Below are 16,561 nucleotides of genomic sequence, written 5' to 3' on the forward strand. Positions count from 1 at the left end.
GCGTTTGTAATTCCCTGGAGCCAGGCTCGTGTTCCCTCCCGAGCTGCCAGTACCAACCAGGAGGGGCACGGATCCAATAAACATGTGGTTGCATTCAGTCCCCCCAGGATCCTGTCCACGTCCTCGGGAGCCACAGAGTCAAACTCCTCCCATACAACAGTCTCAAGACCTGCCCTTGCCTCCTCCCCCGGGGCCACCCTTGCTGTCTGCCAGGCTATCTTCCTTGCTGTCTGCCTATCTTCCTTGCTGTCTGCCAGGCTATCTTCCTGCCTTCAAAGTTTGCTTAGACATCCTTAAATAAAAATACAGAGAAATATGGATTCTATAAAAACCTCCTCCTCTTCAATGACAATAATATTTTGGACCCCCCCCTATAGATTATATATTGATTCTTAAAAACAAAAAACCTGCCATGAAAAAATGTGCTGAAGTGGCAGACAGTGTATTATGGGGATTAGTGAGCAGCAACTTCACCAACTGTCCTTTTGGCAATGGATGTTTTGGTGACCAGCTAATTCCACCATGTACATTGACTGCCTTCCTATCCCATGACAGATATTTTCTTAGCATTGCCACAATATGTATATAATTTCCAAATGTGGCCAGAGATCCAAAAATGTGCCTTCCACTTTTCTTACGTACACCATTAGAAGCTTAGTCTGCGGCACTGACAATACGAGATAGAAACTTTCCATAAGCAAAGATCTGAAGAATACAGTTCATGGGATTGAGCATTTTTAAGATAATCAGAATATTTGATAAAGCTTTATTGTTTATAAATATTGCCAGTAGCAAAAGCTCATTTCTATCCTTATTCCTAAATATAAAGCATAGTTTAAAGCATCCATATTTTTTAGATTACAATATTATCTAAATAATTTTTCTTCAAAACTTATAAATTCGAAAGTTGAGAAAAGCTCACTTTTTCTAACAAAAAAACTCAGCCTAGAAAACAAAATTATGAGAGTTTTTATAGGATGACCAAAGGAGATTTTTTGGACTTGGAATCAGCTGCCTGCAGGATGTAGATATTTCTAGGAACATTGTTTAAAAATATATACCCAGACAGATTTATGAACTTTGAACACAGAGACGTACTAGTCTTTTTTTTCTTTTTCTTTTTTCTTTTTTTTACAAAATTTGACTCATACTCAATTGTGGAAGTGACTCATACTTTTTTTTTTTTTAAAAAAAGAGCTAGACACATATAAATAATATTTAGAAATGCTTATTGTAGCGTTGAATTTACTGAATTTAGTATGGATTTACTTTGGAATAAATTTATTAAGGAATGAATTGTAAATAGTCTTTAAGGAACTGCTATGAAATTATGGTCCCTGTTGCCATAGGTTTCAGCGAGAATTAAAGGTGGCCAACTTTTTAAAATCTTGGTATCAACCCTGCTCTTTCTACACATGTTCAATAATATTGTAATACCACTGGAAAGTGCAAAGCCAGAATTGTCAAACCCATGTTTGAGGGTTTAGTGGGGTCAAAATAGAAAAAGGAAAAAAAGTGTTTTGTCCCTTAAATCAATCAAAATGAAAAAAGGGGGGGAAAATGATCCCATTCAATTTGGGGTTGCAAAGAGGTGATGAGAAAGATGCATGCAGCCAATAAGTTCCTTATATGTGATATAGATAAATAGATCTACTCACCTAAGATCAAAAAGCCACCATCACAAACCACATTCTGAAGCCATCAATACATCTTCACATAAATATATACAGTATTTACTACATTATTCCCTTTTGTGGTAGAATAAAATTATGCAAAAGAAGAAGGAGCAAGCAGAGTAAATTAAATTAACATGAAACAGAAAAAAGCATAGCTAAAATTATGTTACACTAACACTATTCATTATACTCAACATACTTTCCTATCCTTGAAAACCACCCCTGCCTCTCCCATACACTGATTCATATATTGCTTTTTGTACTTCAGCCCTCATCAGCTCCACCCAACCATAACTTTCTTGGTCTTCCCCTTCCTCTCAAGTCATTTGTTTGTTCTTCATATATTTGTTTTGTAATTCAATCTTCATTTACTCTCTGCATGTCTAAACCATTTCAGTGTATTTTTTTTCATATTGGTCACTCACTTTTGAATTCAATACACAGTCATCCATCACTCATTCATTTTTGACTCCATCTCTTTTTGATGTAGCCACACTTAAGTATCCTATTCCCACTGCATTCAAGTGATTGTTATGTTCCTCTTCACATATCCAGCTCTAGCTTCCATACAACTAAATGGGCAAAAGCATGCTGTTATTCAGTCATTTTTGCTTCTTTTGGCAAACATTCATTCTTCACCATAGATCAAATGCAACCTACTACCTTTCTATTACATGTTTTAAGATTTGTCCATATCCCAATTTTCAATAAATATTTTAACATGATATACAACATCAATTTACTATTTTTTGCCATATAATTTACAATCATTCATCCTATTTTCTCTGTAAAAAAGTACTTTTATATTTAAAACATTAATTTTCAGATCAAAACTCCTCAATGCATGTGTACTGTACAATTTAGCACTTGCTACAAATCAATTTCTCAGCCAACAAGGCATTTTCTACATACAAAGTATACAAATTCACATGCTCAACCAACATATCTTTAACATCACCACAAACATATTAAATAATGAGACATTCTTACCACTTGCATAATGCTGAAATGCTGATTAAGCATTTTATTTATTTTCACACAGATTTTACTTCAACTGTATAATGTTTATTGCATTCGGCAACCAACTTTCAACATACTCTTGCAAAATATCCCATAGCTCAACCTTATTTTCTTAATCATAGGTTTTCTCCAAATAAACTTGTATATTTTTTCTTCTTCAATAATATGTTGAAGAATAAAGATGAGCTGCATATCTCTTGTCCAGCATGTAACTGCACTATATTCTTCTCTTCCTTGAATCAGAATTCTGTGAAAAATGTTCCTAGGCCCACTTAACACCTAATTCTCCTTGTGGTATCTTTCATTTTCTGTGGGAGAACATAATGGAATTCTTCCAGATATCAGGCATAGGTGCTGGCTTCACATATGTTAACCACATCCATATTTTAATATTTCTTTAGTGATACCAGTTATTAAAACAATCTTCTCAGTTTCAGATTCTCACAGCATTTATTTCCATTTCATTAGTGTTTTCCTGGACACTAAGAACATTTCAACTCCAATCTTTGACATATCTCTCAAATATTCTTTCTAAGACATATGCCTTGAGTTTCATCCCACCAGTCATTCTGTTTCAGTGGCCTCTTTCACTTATTTTTTTCTTTTATCCATTTCCCCCATTAATCTTTGACATTATCAAGAAATGGTCGCCCAACATTCAGATCAGGGTTTTGTATATTTTGCTCAATTTTCATTATAAACAATCAAACCAGTCATATTTTTAGATTTGTATTCCTTTGCAATTTGTATGAATAAACTTAAATCGCAAATTCAAAGCAGACCTTTTTCTAAGCAAATACTCAGTATACAACAATATTCTCAATTATTCCTGAGTCTCTGGATGGCCTAATCACTACTCTCATCTCATTCCCACTCATTCATATTATCTAGCAGAACAATTTATTCTATTAAGGTTGTATTTCATTCAGTATGTTACATTTCCCCGACTTCACCTCTAGTTTTCTATTCTCCCTCACATATAGCATTCCCTGCTGCAGACAAGACGTTGGGCAAAACCAGTCTTACTCCTCATGAGTAAGAAAGAGGAAGAAAAGCTAGGATCTCAATTCTAGAAACTATCTTGGAAGCATACTGTTGCCTTCACCCCACAAACTAGAAAATATATTAATGTACTACCGGTAATACTCAATTCAGGATATACCAACATAATCAATATCGGACCAACAAAATGTAGAAGGCTGTTAATTTCACAGAGCTGGTACTACCTGGAAAACTCTCATGCACAATGACTGATGATGTAAAAGCAATCATACTCACCAAGTTATTAACAAAACGTGAAATCCATACTGAGGCAATATTTTTATCAATCCAAATTTTAATTCAAATTTCCATCAGACCAAAAATACAATGGTAGAATGAAAAACTGTTCATAGTATCATCAGAAAATCATACTGTTGAGTTGGGAAGTCAGTAAATAAATCATCATCTACTAGTAGGAATGAATTTCCAGTTTTAGATTCCCTTCATGTCTAGAACAAGAGAATTATTAAAACTGAAAATGTAGAAATGGTATCTCCTATATATGAGATGCACACAGAGAGAGAGAGAGAGAGAGGGAGGGAGGGAGGGAGAGAAATAGATGTGAAGAGAACAGGAAAAGAACACAAATTATGAGATGTTATAAACAGGATGCAAAAGCAATTCATTGGTGAAAATACCTAAGGTAATAGCTTTATTATGCTGTCAACCTCTTTTTGGAGTTATGATTATAAACTAGGCTTCTTCCCCATCTGGGGCCATCCAGATGTGTAACTTCAGACAGCTTGCCTAGGAATGACAGAAACTGCAGTATAATATCTGTAGAAGACACTAGGTTGAGAAAGATTGACATATGGATTGAAGATTATAGTTATAATAAGGAGATGATAAGCCACCTGGGAAAGCCAAGGGAAATCATCAAAACAAATAAAAAACGAAAATTAGAATATTTCGGACATGTGATGCGACACCCAGAAAAATACGGCATACTCCATTTAATCCTCCAGGGAAAGATTGAAGGCAAACAAGGTCCAGGCAGAAGAACATCGTGGCTTCAAAATCTAAGGGACTGGTTTGGACAAAACTCAGCAGCACTTTTTCGTATCATCAACATGATCGCCAACGTCCGATAATGAATATGGCACAAGAAGAAGTAGTTATAATTATAGTGCATTTATGCATTGCAATGTATATGCATTGTAACCATACTTATATCATTGAAACTCAGAAATAGCTTGGCCTGTAGCTCTTCTACTCTTACAGATTATGGTTTATATAGGTAGTCTTTCACTTACGACCAGAATGGAGCCCAAAATTTCTGTTGCTAAGCAAGACAATTGTTAAGAGAATCATGTGGTCATTAAGGAAATCTGGCTCCCCCCACTGACTTTGCTTATTGGAAGCTGACTGGGAAGGTTGTAAATGGTGATCACCCAACCTTGGAACAGTGCAACTATCATACATGCCAGATGTCAAGTGCACAAATTCCAATCACATGACCATGGGGATGCTGCAATGGTCATAAGTGTAAAAACTGGTTGTAAGTCACTTTTTTCAGTGATTATAACTTCAAACCATCACTAAACTAATGGTTAAGTTGGATACTATTACTACTTGTAATAATATCAGAATTATACTAGGTTCTAAAACAATAACAAGGGTATATATGTAATTATCAAATCAAATAAATTGAGTAAAAACTACTTGCAGCAAGAATAGTATTCATATAAACCCTTGATATTGCATCTGAAAATCAGATGACAGTGAAACCATGGATCCTGTTTTTTTGGATTTCATTGGACTTCCAGTGCAACATACCAGATTTGCAACCCTCCAAATAACAGACAAGTTTTTAGCATTCAAAGTCTATGTGTTTAATATAAATTTACATCATTTGCAACAGATGATGTAAATTTGGATTTAACAAACATCTGGATATACACATACTCTATTCTCCTCAATTATTTGTTAAAACTAACATTTCTGGGTGAAAAAGGGAAAGTTTATTTTATTAGTTTTTTATCCTGCCTTTCATACTTTGTAAGTAACTCAAGGCAGGAAATTCTTCCTCCATTTTCCCCACAACACCCCTGTGTGGGCTATGGGACAGTGATTGGCTCAAAGCCACTCAACAGGCTTTCATGCTTAAGGCAGAACCAGAACTCACAGTATCCTGGTTACTAGATGAGCACCTTAACCACTACAGCAAACTAGCTCTAACTAATGTCAAAAAATTTCATTTAGGCAATGATCCATCTAAAATTGGACTAAAACTTTTAGATCACAGAGAGACTATGTAACTTATTATCACACCACTTTGATCAATGAAAGTCAATTGGATGATCATAAATTGTTGCATACCTAATAGATAATTCTTAGATTTATAATAGCAATTCCCAGTTTGGAAAAGGTTTCTACTAACAGTTATCATTAGAATCACATGGAAAACACAACAAATCAAACTTCTGTATTTTACATAGACCATTATTACAAGGTTGTCTTCCATTTCTTTTAGGAATTTGCCATTTTCCATGAGCTGTTAGGTCATTTGTCTAATCCAATGATTATGATTACACAGTACATCAAGCCATGGCTTGTTTTAAACAGGATTTATAGAACAGGCTAGATCTGTTCATCAAGTCATCTGATTTATACAACATGTTAAATAATGGTTTGTGATTTGTGACAAAATGCCAAAACAAACATTATGGCAATAATGTATAAACTAATATACCAGTATTATTCTCTCCCCTTTTTCAAATCTCAGATTTTTTGGAGACGATGAATTTTGCTGAGGCTATAAATACTTAAGGGCAACTTACATCCTTTGCAGGTACTTGCTACCACTGAATACTCTCTTGCTACTGCTGATGGAGAATGCAGTGAAGGGCAAGAAACATCCCCACTCACTTCCCTTTTACAGGTAGGCCTTGACTTACGACCACAAATGAGTCCCAAATTTATGTTCCCAAGTGAAAAATTTTGTTAAGTGAGTTTTGTCCCATTTTATGACTTTTCTTGCCACATTTATTAAGTGAATCACTGCAATTGTTAAATTAGTAATATAGTTGTTAGGTGAATTTGGTTTTCCCATTGACTTTGCTTGTCAGAAAGTCGCAAAAGGTGATCACATGATCTTGGAATACAGCAACAGTCATAAATATGAATTAGTTATCAAGCATCTGAATGTAAATCACATAACCATGGGGGATGCTGCACCGGTCATAATTGTGAAAAATGACTTTTTCCAGTGTCAGTCAGGGATCTGACAGTAATTTTGGTCACTAAATGAACTGTTGTAAGTTGAGGACTATCTGTACTGTCCAAATCAACAAACAATTGATTCAGATTTTGGAAAGTCTTATACCAATATGGAGAAACCAAGAAAACCAACACTATGCTACAATGAAAGTCAATCTCCAGTTTCAAATGAATGCAGGAAAGTGTAAATCATCCTGTTTCTACATCCTAAAATAGTGAATGCAGAGAAGACTGGGAAGACTGAGAATCCATGGATATGTTTCCCTGGATGGAAAAAAAGGAAAATGCTTTTAAAAGTACTGGCTGAAGAAATGCTTATGCAGCACCCCTCCATCACTACATACTATTCTAGACAGCGAGTAGTGCCAGAGAGATCACCCATTCCTCAAAATGAAGTTGAATGCCAGCAGTCACAACCTGTCACCCTTAGAAACAGCAATCTCTGGGGTTATTTTTCTCCTCAAATACAGTAATCTGCCAATTCCCCTTCCAGGTTCCCACACCCTGCTTGCGCCACAACTGTTTGCTTCTCTCTGATTAATAACAAATTAAATTTTGAAAGACAACAGGTTGCTCAATCGAAAATGGCTGGCCTAAATCCAAGCAGCACAGTGTCCTCCCAGGAGCTGGGGCATCTTTCTCGGCAAAGGATTGGGTTTGCTTACAATATGCTGGAGGCAAACACATAAACACCAAATCACAAATTTGAAGAGCCTGTTTGAAAATAGGGCTGGCTTTGGAGATCCCTTAATGGAGCATTCCAGGGGGATTCTTTTGAAGCCCCAGAAGATGGGCTATTAAAACAGCCAGCCCCACTTGAACTGCACATAATAAAAGAAAGCGATAAGGAAGGCTGGAGGGCCACACAGGAAGATTAACAGAACTGAAAACTTTTGAAGAGCTGTCCTGCAGGGCACAAATGTTCAATCCCACAAGGCCTTGATGGGGAGGGGGGAGCATTATCCTCTTTGTGAAGAGGAAAAATGATAAATTACATTTTTTGAAGTTAGCAAGAAGCTTTTTATACAACAGAACACTGATGGGGAAAATTACACAGTCCCCCATCTCCTCCTTTTCCACTAAAACCAACTTTTTTGATCAGTAGAAAAAAGGAAATTGGATAAACTCTCTCTTCCAAGCACTAGTTAATAACACTCAGGTACTTCAAGACACTTCCCCAGTTGTTAAAAACCCAATTCTACCAACATCAGTTAGCCAAGTATTAATAATAAGCTAGCTAGGTGCACTACTTTCAATTCTGAACATATTTTTTATTTAAGTTCTCCAATATTTTCCAATCGAGCAATTCACTAAATCGAGACTGGGAGCCAGAATCTGCCTAACAAGAGCCCTTAATGAAAAAACACAAACATTCGAAATCAGTAGTAGCAGCTCACTGAAACTGAATATACTTATGGGGGCAGTAGTGTGGGCCCCCCAACAACAGCCAAAGCCTTTGCTCAAAAATGTAAGCCAAAAACGATACACACAGGCTAATGAATAAAGCAAATCCGTCTACCAGGAAATCTAGTCAAATTTACCAATCATTTCAACACCTGAAAAGCGATTATACCAATTTCCTTTAAAAGAAAACGAAAGCTCTGGCATCTTCCCCTTTAAAAGAGCGGAAGGGGGTGTTTCTAGAAAGCCTAATGCACCTGCTATTTGCACGCACACACAAACACAAATTTTTTTCCAGATCTGCATGTCTATTGGAAGAAATACACTGGAAAAATTAATAAGTGGACGAAAGTAGTGTCGCGCGATTTGAAAATGAACACAGCCCCAGCGTGCATGTATTTGTAGGGATCTCAAGAAAGGGGGGGGGGACCTGAAACACCAGCCGCCAGAGCTCCAATGTTACGGGAGTCTCGCAGATAGGAGCAAGTTGCAATAAGCAATGCAGTTCACTACCTACTCTCTTCCGACGTTAAAAATAAAAATAAAGGGAGACAAGAAAAGGAGTTCTAACCATCGGACCCGTGATCAGTAGAAATATGTCTATCAATTTTCCCACCCTGAATAAAATTCGGATCAAGTGCATTAGAATTTAACATTAAAGGCGAAGTGCTTGAGAAAAACCATACCCACTTTAGCCACAAATTACAAGGCCATTCCGCCTTCCCCAGTCCAGTGGCTTAAGACCTCCCTTCCTCACATATAACCCTTCTTTTCTTACTTGCATGCACGCTGAGAATAAAAGGCTGGATAATATTTTATTCCGCATGCTTTACTTGCTTCCTATTGTAAATTCAGAGCACAGATACATTTTTTACAAACTGAAATGACTTTGCAAAATCCGTTTCTAAATTCTGCAAAGGTAAAATAAAATTAACGCAACTTTTTTTTTTTTTTTTTTAGAAATCACCAACTTACAATTACTCTTATTCGCGAATCTGTATACGTTTTTCCTTGTGTGTTGTAGTGAAATAGAAATAATCCCCCCTTCTGGTTGCTGATGGTTGCAATTGCAGATCTGAAGCAGAAGGCAGGGAGACTTGCAGTGGAGAAAAAAAAAAGAGAAACAGCGTACAAGCAGACAGGCCCCCTCTTATTTATATAAATTTTTAAAAAATGTTCCAGGAGGAAGGAAGCTGGGTCAAAATCATTTGCAGAATTAAAAAAGTAAGAGGGGGAAAAAAAGCCTCCTCTAAATCTTACTGGAGAGAATCCAGAAGCTAAAAATAGCAAAATCACACTTCAAATTAAATAAGGGCAGGCTGACTGGCTAAGGGGAGCTTAGCCCTTCCAGTGGAAGAGAGAAAGAGGGGGAGGGAGGGTAAAGGGGAAGGAGGCGGAGTCAGTCGGCGTCTGCATCATCACCTGTGGGTGGAGGAAATATAAAAGAAAGCAGCAAGGGTGATTTTAAAAGGCTGCTTAGAGGGCTCGGGGAAAAAAAAAAGTGGCGGCTGCGCCGAACTGCGAAGAACAAAAGGAAAACAACGGCGGGAACGCTACTGCTGCTCCCTTTTCCCTCGCGCCAAAAGATGAGGAAGGAATGGGAGGGAACGCTTTGCAAAACTTAAAAAAAAACATCACTACCCGCTTGTTTTGTTTCTTCGTTTGAAAGGGTGGGGGTTAAGTTTCGTGGTTTGAGGAGCTCATGAAACCTAATAGGGTTGAAGCTGATTAGGAGTTTTTTTGGAATATAATTTGGGGTCGACCCAAATCTTAGCTGAGACTGTGCTACATTGTGTGTGTTGGCGATTGGCGTGTAAAGTCTTATTTAGGGGACAAAAATCCTGGGTTTCCTGTTTGTAAATCTGGCCTGGGATTATTGACCATGGGAATGTATAACATGGAGAACTCCATGTTATTGAGAGGTAGTAACTACTCTGTAGGTGTGTGTTCATTGCAGGCTGCCTAAGAAAATATAGATTTCCAGGAGTCCTGCCTTTCAATTTACTGGCTTTAAAAGTACTTCTTGTATTTGATTTTAACATTTCAGGGTCCTAAATCTCCACCTAGTGCCATGAGTCTCGGGCATAGTGAGATACTAGTGTAAACAATACCGTTCCTGCTTGCTACACATTTCTGAATGTATTTTAACTTGCAAAGTACCTAAAACCTATTCTTATAAAGAGAAGGACAGGATCACTCCTTGTGTGATACATATGCAAGGAAGTAGCATGATTAAATTCTGTGCCTCCTTTGGTGCTTGCTGTGGGGAGGGGAGGGGGATTGGTTTACCTATAGAGAAAGGGACCGAAAGGGGGAAAAGGGGACAGAAAGGGGAAAAAAAACCTGGCTTGTTGCAGAGCAAAATGCCATTCTGATATTTTATTTCCAGGAATAACTTTGGGCCTCATAAGCTTTCTTAGAAGATAAAATAGTTGCCTAACTGCACTCCAGAATATTGGTAGTGAGTATGGGGAAAGCAATAAGGCTGCTGCCTGCTGAATGAATGTTTCGTAATGGTCTGGCCCTGATGTCAGCCATTTTGAGAGAGCTCTACCACAACCTTGGAAAAATCCAAATGTGCCCACCAATTCATTGCCTAAAGCGCACACTACTTTGTTATTATGAAGTATTAAGAAACCCTAACTTTTCCTAGATCATGTACTTTACGTAGAATTCCTCAAGGTTCTTTTATAAAGATTTTATATTCCATTTTTCTAACAACAATAAAGGCCATGTTTTATCATACCTGCCTTCTTCATACAGTATTCTACAAGTGCAGATCAATTTAGGAAGGCCAACATATGGGAGAAAGAACTATATTTTTGTTGCTCCTTTACATCATAAATAAAATCCTTGAGGTCATAACATGTTTTTATAATCTGTATCTTCAGACAAACATTTTACATATTGGAAACTACATTAAATATAATGGGGTTAATTTATAAGTAAATGTAAATAGGGTGCCATCCTTCATGTTTTATGAAGATATCCAGGGTGAAGGAAAGCAAGAACTTTATTGATCCCCTGAAGAGATGACAAGAACCAGGCATCTAAGTCAGATTTTTCCCCCTTGGTTTTCTTACAAATAAAAGTTGTTTTATTAGGAGTACATACACATTTTTTCCATGCTAGTGACTAGTGGATTTGAACACTGAAAGTTGCACTACAAAAATGTGCATGGGCCAGGGGTTTTAGTTTTTAAATCATAGTTAACAGGATTATTACTCCTTATCATAATTTTGGTAGTGAGGTCTGCTCCTCCTAGTGCTGCTGCTAAATACTGCCCATCTGCAGGACAGTGCTGAGCTAAACAGACCAAACCGATGTTGGGCCTATGTGACAAACTGACCAGTCAGTTTTTTGTTGTAACCAATGGATTTACAGCCATCTCTGTCAAAATGCAAATAAGACCCAGATGGTGTGCAAGATGGCATTTTTCGATCCAAAAAGCAGACTCTGCACCTATGGGAGTAACACTAGGAAGATGATATATTTCATAATTTTCTCATTCTGTCACATTCAGACTTATAGGCACTTGAATTCTTTGAACTAGCTTTCAAAGCTCCATCAAAAGCTTTCAGGGACTTCATATGTACTAATAAGATTAAGAAACAATCTAAATCGATTGGCAGAATAAAGCATACCGGATGGAAGATTTGAATCAAATAGGGTCAAAAAACCCTATACATGCAAAATAAGTGCTGATTGAAGCTAAGTAAAATCATTTTTCCATTTTTGTAGGAAAACATCTTCAGAAATATGTTTTGGAGATGATCTATCCATGCTTAAAGAAAGACTGAAAATTTCCCTTTCCAATTCCAATCTCAAGCATAGTAGTAAATGAATTCCATTAACCCAATGGAATTAATTCTGAATAAACTTGAAGAACTGGATTGTGATTTAATGAATGCAGCTGGATGGTATAAACATATAATTGAAAACAAATCTTTCAGTATACTTATTCCAAGAAAAGAGTATATATACCAAGTCCACCTTTTTTTATTAAAATGAGTGATATTAATAGGCTTGCTTTTGATTAAATATGGACTAAATTACTTTTTTTTAAAGTCACAAATCTATAGATGTATACTCCTGAACAATCTTCATTTAATCCAATATGTCTAACATGCAAGTAAGTATATTTAAGCCCACAGCGTTCATGGTTTAAACATATGAAATATTCATTTATTTGTTTATTAAATTTTTAGACCCCTCCATTCCATTATGATTTTATAATCTAAAACAATAGAATACAAACAATACAAAAAGCAAGCATCTGAAAATAGCAACAGAATTCTCATAAACCGTCTCTGCAAGGACCCTATAACCCATTCTAGACCTGGAATGTTTTAATGGAATCCATCTATTTTTTTTATTGAGTTTAGAGCCCTGCCTCTCCTTTATCTTTAATATTTTTAGCATCCTGGTAGTTATAGAGGCACTTGTTTCCATGGAAAAACAAGGTGAAAGTGTATCATTTGATTCTTTTAATGGGGTGTTGACAACTAAAGAAAAGTCAATATGACAAGTAATTTGTACATAGAGCAATATGCTGTGTTGTGTAGGGGGGCTTTGTAAGCAAATTATATTTTTATACTTTTAACCCAATGGACTTTTAAGAAACGTTTACATGATGAGGGTTAGGGCCCTATCCATCGATTCATCTGTCATTGAGCAAAGTTACTTTCTGAAATCTAAACACGCTGGTATTATGTTTGGTATGGTCAAAGAAGCTGGTGAAAGAAAGACTTGAGTTTTAAAATGGCCTGGATGTTTCTAAGTGCTGCTGGGAAACCCCCCCCCCCAAACCCCTTAATGGCAGAGGGAGTGGGTCAGCAGCTTGAAACGTTGCTGGCTGATACACAGATAGTTCTTGAGTTACAATCCTAATAGAGCCTGCAGTTGTAACTTGCGACAGTTGTAAATTGGGCCACCAGTGACTGACTTGATTTTACAACTTTTTCTGTTGTGGTCATTAAGGAAATGCCATGGTCATTAATGGAACCAATGGTTTGCTGTGGGCTGGTTTTGCTGAAAACTGGCATTTACTTTCTAGGTAAAATGCGGTCGCGTGACTGCTGGGGGGGGGTGTCTGTCATAACTTTGAACTGTCGCCAAGTGACTGTCTTAAATCGAGGACTACCTGTATTCTAAAATCCTTTTCCTGCTGATCACTGGACCTAAGATAGAAAATGCAGTTCTGACCTGCCCCCGTGTTTCCCAGTATTCAATTACAAATGCACAAATATGGAATATGAGATGATAATAGAAACTTTTGCCCATTTCAGCTAAAGGGATTGGGTGAAATAAGGTCTGCATGTTTTCCTGACCTTTTTTTGGCTACTTTACAGGATGCTTCCATTTGGAGGGCTCCGGCTGTATTATCAAGTATTATATAATTATTCTGTGTTCTTTATTTCATCATTTTAAAAAAATATAGTATGAAAGAATTGTATTCTGAGTGAAAGCTGGAAGCATGCCGGTATGCATGATGACCTTAGATTTCTTGTATAATGTGGTATTTGGAGACTGTAAATTCTAGCCCCACTTTAAGCATGAAAATCAGCTGGGTGACTTTGGGCCAGTCACTCTCTCTTTGTACAATCCACCATACAGGGTTGTTGTTGTGGAGAAATTAGGAAGAGGAAGGAGTATTATGTATGTTTGCTGCTTTGAGTTATTTGTAAAGTAATAAAGGCAGGATTAAAATCTAATAAATATTTAAGTATCCATTGTTAGTTTTATGGTACATCAAGAACATCAAGGAACATTTATGTTTTCTAGTTGGGTCTAAGCTAAGGTGGATGTTGAGGCAGAAATTGTTGAAATTCATGATATAATTTGATGAGAATTTTTTTCCCATGTCTCCTGATGGTGAACATGTCAATCAAAGGAAGGGCTTTATGGGTAAGAATTAAGACAGTGTTGTTTCAGATCAACCATGAAGATGTTGGCATATTGTGGATTCATGTGTATGCACATGGATGTGCAACTGATTGGCAGATATACGTTAATGCCAGAAGTAAAGTAGTACAAAATTACACACATGGTGGCAAGGTGTGCTATTTTGGCATCATTAAGATAATATTCCTAATTGCTTGAAGTCCATGTTTGTGAAAGATGTTGTTATGCAGTGCCTCAACATATCTTGTGGCTAAGATGGTTTTTCAGGGAGATTTTCTATGGAGTTCAATTTTCTTAGGAAGTTTGTAGTGTCTCTTATGTAGCTGGGAGTGCTGATGACATAAGGTCTGGGCATGGAATTCATGAAATCTGCTGTTCAAAGTTATGATAATTCCAATACTGGATATAAAGGGGCAGCCCAGGTTGTGTATTTGTGTATTTGTGTACTTTGGTAAGTAGGTAAAAGATATTTGGTCATCTCATAAGATGTTTCATAGTTCATATGTTGTTATGGGACAGAAGCTGGTATAGTTTCTCTACATAGTGTTTGTTCTTTTGATAAAATAACTGTTTGGAGAGCCCCTTTGTCAGGGCAGAGATTGGTAAGAATAATGATCTCATGGAACATGCTTCATTGCTATTTCTACCACTCCTAAAAAAAGAGAACACTTTGGCTATGAAGTGAGAATCTGTTCTCTCCAGCAGTTAAAACAGAAATAGCCACAGAGTATGGAGACCTGTGACTAGATGGGAAGGGGCAGTCCTGAAGCAGGGTTATTGAAGACCTGAAGCTCAGATAACATAGATTGAAGGTGGGATCTTCTGTTTGCATGGGTAGGGTTCTCTCTTTGTCCTGTATAGGTGATTCTTGGATAAGAAAAGCACCTGCTCAGATTTCTTATTTTCCATTTAAAAAATCTGTGTTATTACCTGTGTTTCCCCAATAATAAGACCCGGTCTTATATTAATTTTTGCTCCAAAAGACGCATTAGGGCTCATTTTCTGGTTAGGGCTTATATTTGAGAAATACGGTACTAAATGCATCCGTCTGGCTGATGATCTTAACTGGGGCTTATTTTGGGGTGGGGCTTATATTACGAGCATCCTGAACAATCATGCTGGGGCTTATTTTCTGGTTGGGTCTTATTTCTGTGGAAACATGGTATTATTAAAGTGCTGAGGATTTTCTTTAGACTTAATATATCTGAGATAAAGCATATATTTAAAAAATGTTATAGAATAGGTACAGGTAGCTCTTTATGTTTTCTTTATTGGCAAGTTTTAATTTTTTTTCTTTCCCCATTGGTAAATACATTAGATAACCTGATTATTAGGTAACAAAGGAAAGGCCTACTAAACTTTGAGTTTTTTCTTGCATGTAATGTGAACTAGAAAAAACTTCTAAAGTTCCCTGGAGTGTTACTGATGACTAGTTTTGGAAACAATGCAACTGCTGTTGGGCTTATCTCAACTGCCTAGATGTACCTAGGCACAGCAATTAATAACTTACTCTGTTCATTGCTAACAATACAGCAGCACCCTATTATCTCTTGGAGTCCTTCTGTGCAAGGTAAAATAAAATTATGATTTAAACCAACAGCTGTTATGCCAAAGGGCATGTAATATAACTGTATATAAGATAAAAGACATAAGTAGTGTGAGAGCTGAGAGGGTAAGAAGAAAAAAGATACTGGCCAGAAGGCATGCAGGCTTTTGCCAAGTGCTTCTATTGGCATTAGAGATGGATATTGGCCTTGGAGATATAAATAAATAGACGCTTGTCTTTCAACAAAACCTCAGTGTGGATATATTGGGAAGTCAAAATGAAAAGAAGTAAGCCTTACATAGCAATTGCTATTTTAATCCAGACTGTGCAAATTGTGTAAAGTATATCAATGAGAGTAAAAATCATTTTGACCAAAGTTAATGTATCACTCATTGTTCTGGAAACCACAAAGAGTGTATTATAAACAAAGAGTCTCGATTGGGAGAGTGCAGAGAGGGAACCTCACTGGTTTCTAGGTATTCTCAGTTCTGAAATGTCACATTTGTATTTTAAAGTGGGCTTGAGAAAAGGAGGAGAAAGAATAGAAGCTAGGTAAAGGGCCTGGTAAGTTTATTCCAGAATGCTGGAGCCTGATACTAAGTTTTTACTAGTGCCATGGTATACTTATTCTGACAATTCAAATCTAGATTCTGATTCTTATACAGAGACAGGGCCTCCAAGCTCTACATCAAGACAAAATATCTGAGAAAGAAAAGAGTGCTGTTCAAGACTGTTTGGAAGAGCATTTTGGGAG

At 36.9% G+C, this 16,561-nt stretch overlaps 1 protein-coding gene across 2 annotated transcripts in view; it reads right to left on the reverse strand.

The window, feature by feature from the left end:
• HMGA1 (high mobility group AT-hook 1) overlaps window positions 1-9,716 on the reverse strand; it is a 30,050-nt gene extending 20,334 nt beyond the window's left edge. The window contains exon 1 of one of the 2 annotated variants that reach the window (XM_015820426.1): window positions 9,333-9,716. The gene's annotated coding sequence lies outside the window, so the exon portion shown is untranslated. Of the gene's footprint in view, window positions 1-1,658; window positions 3,077-9,332 lie in introns of those variants that run through there. The other variant, XM_015820427.1, reaches the window with a different exon arrangement.
• Window positions 9,717-16,561: the final 6,845 nt, after the last annotated feature.

The sequence above is a fragment of the Protobothrops mucrosquamatus genome, unplaced genomic scaffold (genome assembly GCF_001527695.2).
Source record: "Protobothrops mucrosquamatus isolate PMUCROS unplaced genomic scaffold, P.Mucros_1.0 scaffold1128, whole genome shotgun sequence".
Classification (NCBI taxonomy): Eukaryota; Metazoa; Chordata; class Lepidosauria; order Squamata; family Viperidae; genus Protobothrops; species Protobothrops mucrosquamatus.